The sequence below is a fragment of the Triticum aestivum genome, chromosome 5A (assembly GCF_018294505.1).
Source record: "Triticum aestivum cultivar Chinese Spring chromosome 5A, IWGSC CS RefSeq v2.1, whole genome shotgun sequence".
NCBI classification, from domain to species: Eukaryota; Viridiplantae; Streptophyta; class Magnoliopsida; order Poales; family Poaceae; genus Triticum; species Triticum aestivum.
In genome coordinates this window covers 582,094,528-582,099,239 of record NC_057806.1, presented here as the reverse complement: position 1 = coordinate 582,099,239, position 4,712 = coordinate 582,094,528, and the positions used below count along the sequence as shown (strand labels likewise).

General features: G+C 51.0%; 1 long non-coding RNA gene across 1 annotated transcript; it reads left to right on the top strand.

The window, feature by feature from the left end:
* The first annotated feature begins 2,692 nt into the window (after positions 1-2,692).
* Positions 2,693-3,524, top strand: LOC123107807 (uncharacterized). The gene is made up of 3 exons (XR_006451761.1): positions 2,693-3,097; positions 3,187-3,283; positions 3,371-3,524. It is a non-coding gene; the product is annotated as an uncharacterized lncRNA (long non-coding RNA).
* The last annotated feature ends 1,188 nt before the right edge of the window (positions 3,525-4,712 follow it).

Sequence of the window (4,712 nt, the reverse complement as noted above, 5' to 3'; positions counted from 1 at the left end):
TCATCTAGCATGTGGTTCTTGTACCAGGGCTATCTGTGCCATCAGGTTCTTCTCTTCTCTAGTGTGCTGCCTATACTCTGCACAAGGATCTCATCACTGGGTCCTGAGTTTTGACTAGCTGGAATAACCGCATTACTCGCTTCCCTCAACTGTAAATTTTAAGCTAGAGCATCAACTTTGCGGATGATTCATCTCTTGTGCCAATTTTGTTTTTCAGGGAATTGTGCCAAATTCAATAGCATGTTTTTTTCCTCTTGAGGGAACTATTTTGGAGAAAATCCAGGACGAACCATTTATATATGCTTGAAAACGCAAAAACAGAGTTTCTTAAAAGGAACGAGAAAGCTATACTAACTGCACAGGCCAACTTGAACAGGAGAGGCAAGATTGGCAAACATAGTTCCCCGAGTGGTGTTGGAGCAGCAGTTGGACTGGACCAAAGCATCAAAGTCATCATCACAACGAGAAATTCGCCGCGGAAAACCTAAACTATATGCGGAGGCATTCGAGCAGCGCCTGGACCAACGCATCAAAGTCATCTGCGAAGCGACATAATACCACCGAGATAAGCTCATCTTCATTGAGGAAAACCTTTGCGTTGCGATGCTTCTAGATAAACCAAACTATATACGGAGATAAGAACCGTAAAGCATAGTACTTCACAAAAAGGAGGTCCTCCGAAAGATCTATAGTCGACAATCCTTTTGGGATAGTCTACAAGGGCTCTCCGCCTCCCGCGTCGTCCCCGCGAGCGACCGGGGGGAAACCCTAGGGCGTCATCGGCCGGGCCCCCTCCCCTCGTCTTCCTCCCTCGCCGCTGCCTGTTCGCACCGGCTGACGAAGCCCGTTTGGTGTTGGCGGCGGCGGGGCCTCGTCTCACCCTGCTCGGGCTGCGGCGGCGCGGGATGCCTGGCTCGGACAGAGGCGCTGCTCTTTCGAGGGGCGCGGCGGCGTGGCAGCTTGGTCCGGCGGGGGGGCTGTTGGTCCGGGGTGGCGGCGTGGAGGGCCTCGCGGTGGTGGGCGCACCCGTGGCGGCGGCGGATCTGACGCGGCGGCGACGGTGCATGTGGTTGCGGGCGGGCCGGTTTCCGGCCAGATCCGACTGGATTTGTCGCCGGGGACCCGGCTGGTGGCGCAGGGCAGCAGCCGGGGCTCGTCCTGGTCGCGGATTCGGGAGGGAACGGCGGCGGTTGCCGGCCTGCTCCTTGGATCTGGCACAGGGCCGTCGGCAGGGGGCTCGGAGCAGTCCCTTGGGATCCTGGCATGGATGCGGGCTGCCACAGCGTGGTGGTAGCCCACGGCGGTGGTCGGGGTCGTCTCACGGCGGCGGCCGGATTTTCTCGGCGTCGACCGGTTGGTGAGCGCCCTTGTTGACCTTCGATTCCTCTCCTTGTCGTTTAGGCACTACCTTCATCAAAGGGTCGGCCCTCCCCTAGTTGCGATTCATCGCTCGTCTCGCGCCCGGCAGCAGGACCGACCTCGTCTCGCGCCCGGTAGCAGGACATGACTCATCTCACGCCTGGCAGCAGGACCGGACCCGTCTCGCGCCCAGCAGCAGGACCGGACCCGTCTCGTGCCCGGCAGTAGGACCGAGCTCGTCTCGCGCCCGACGGCAGGATGGGCCGACGGAGGCTAGTTTTGGCCGGCCTCGTGAGTCTCGGCACTAGGGGCAACTTAGGAGTGCTAAAGGCGGGGCCTTTCCTCTCGTCTCTTTGGTGGGGGTAGCGGTGGGTGGCGGGTGAGGTGGCATCGAGGTCTTGGATGCCGGGGCGGCGGCCCTGATGGTGGTGTCGCGGTGCTCTTGGGCGGAGCCCGGGGCTTGGTGCTGCCCGGTGACCATGGTCGTGTGGGCGGCATGGTCACCGGGGTGTGGCGTTCGGTAGTGGTGAGTATTGGCCGGGGTGAAGACCTGTTCTTTCTTCGGAAGGACCAGCGGCGGCGAATCTCGTTCCCTTTCTGAAGGCGTCGTCGCGGCACTCATTGCCCGTCGTGTTGCTCCAGGGGAAACTCTGATCCTTAGGTCGGGCGGTGGCGGCGCTCTGGTGTCGTTTTCTTCTTGAAGACGCCGCCTTGAAGCTCACGGTTCGTCGTATGCGACTTCATCTCTTCGCGGTGACATGTTCATGGTCGAGGACCTAGCTTCTCTTGTAGTGTTTGGGATGGTGTTGCTGCGCTCAGCGCCTATGTATCTTGCATCGGGTGTGTGCGTGTGTTGTGGCGTGCGTTTGTATCGGTTTGTTGTTGGTCAGTGCTTTATATATATAAGGGGGCGAAAGCCTTTTTGGGTAAAGATCTATAGTCGTGCTGCAGTTGGTCACATTTGAATGAAGAGCGGGTCGGACCGAACCTGCAGCCAAAACAGAAGAATGGACGGACAATGATGAAGACGATGCTCGGTAGTTTCAAAAAAGCACATAACGGACATGCGTCAGAAGAGGTCATTCGTATCGTCAAACCGCGTCGGTTAGTATGGAACTGGGGATGATGAAAAGGAAGAATAAATACTCCTAGAAGATGGCGTCGTATCAAGTGCATCCGGCTATGTGTTTGCATCCATGCATCCATCAACGCTGGCCATCCAACTTAAATACTGCGCTTGATGTAACACACCCCTTAATTTTGCAAAAACATGCCCGCCTCCATCCAGTTATAGTCTGGTGATTTTTCCAAAAACCCCTCAGCCGTGGTCCGGTTTACCGATTCCCTACTACACAATCCTTTTCTCAATGACGATTGCAACCAGTATCAGCGGCGGCACGGACGGAACGCATCTGCTTTGTCGATCGCCGGAATTGAACGCATATCTTTGGATGGTCGCCGCGACGGCGAGGATGGACTGCAACTCCCAGCCCCTAATCGATATGGCAGGCATATTCTGCTCGTGCGATGCGCCGCAACCGATCACCATGGCAGCAGTTAGGGATGGTGCGTCTGATTCAACAACAATGGATGAACTCCCAGCATCGTCCATAAATCAACATTGAGATTGCCTCCCAATCTAGCCACCAAGAAACTCACCTCACTTGCTCAGTTATTTTTGTGGAAAATGCTACCAACGCAGAACAGCAACGGAACAACACGACAGATGGAGGTTCAGGTAATACATAAAAAGAACTAAATGTTTTCTGTACATTATACATGTGTATTTGCTCTCTGGAATCTGGACGACTCATTATGTAAATGTAGGTGCAGCTGAACTGCTGAAGGCAACAATAGGTTGCAAACTCTAATGATTGAGGAAGAATTTGCTACGCCAAAAAAGAAAGCCAGCATTCTTCTATTTGTGAGTTTAATAAACTTTCCTTGACCATGCCATTTTTCAGTTTAGAGATTTATGCATAATGGTGATTATTGTGATTCTATCTTTCAGTGCTGGTCTTTTAAACCAAGATGCGACGAGAAATTGAAGCCTAAAGTGGGGAGGACATTTGAAGGGCTTGAGACCGTGGAGGAGTTATACAAGTCATATAGACATCATGTGTGTTTTGGAGCTCGTGTTGGACAGCAGAAAAAGTTGAACAATGTGGTAGTTAGGAGAAAGCCAGATGATGTTCCGTGATGGCCCTTAGTCTGTTAATATACATGAATTTAAACGAGTTATTAGTGTCGATTTCTTTGATGTACTGGATTCTCGTAATGGTTGGAATTATGTGTTTTGTCAAACTGTCTTCCTCTTCTTTTCTCTGACTTATGTGTATTGAATGGAGTGTGGCAAGCAGCAATAGCACCAGTACATTATGTCACATAAACCTGAAGCATGCTCTGTTTTTCTCATACAAATAATCAACAACTATCACCCAAGAGAAATACAAGTCGAAGAAACTTTGTCATCCTGTGAGCGGTCATCCTTTTATTCAATTGTATAACAGTACCATCAATTCATCATTTGTTTGGCTGTTAGTTGCTAAAATAGTACCATCGTCGCTGTCGCGGCGACCGTTCGATAAGATGCGTTCTGTTCCAGTGGCATATGAATCACACAAGGAACAACTCAGTTTGCAAACCCACATCAACCTCAACAATAGAATTCACCAGAAGAAATTAAACAATCGTTTTGTTCAAAAAAATTCAGTCAACAACACCTTCACAATCACTTCTTGTTTGTAAGCTTCCAGGTCCGGAAGCTTGCAGCAACAGCAACATGTTCTTGTTTGTGAATATGCGAAAGAAAAGTAGTAACGTGGTCAGAAGGAATGCAGAAGCAGCAGGTGATATTATGCCATGCTTCAGCTGTGGCAGATTGTGTACTACAAAACACCTCAAACCACCGGGAACTCGGCAATAAGAAATTTGTTTATTACTGAATTTTTCATTCACAACAAGCTACAGTCACTTGTCTCGGAAGTCTGAACTCACAAGCTACAATAATATGCAAGTAGTAGATACATTCACCTTCTTGAGCTCTGATAAATACTGACCAACGATATACAATTCAATTTATAACTGACCAACGATATACAATTCAATTCTATACTTTGAAGCCACACGCAATTCACTAAAGACCAATTGCAATGGATAAGCTCACAAGCTACAATCTGTAGGTATACAAGGGGTTGCTGAGTTGTGCTCTCTGCCAACAGGTTTGTTGTAAGCAGGACGCCGTAGTGATGGTGTGCAGGTTGCGTCCGGCGGCGGACTCGGCGTCAGGGACCGGCAAGATGACGGGTGGGCACGGAGGTAGGCCAAACATGGTGGATCTCGCCGCGGGCGTC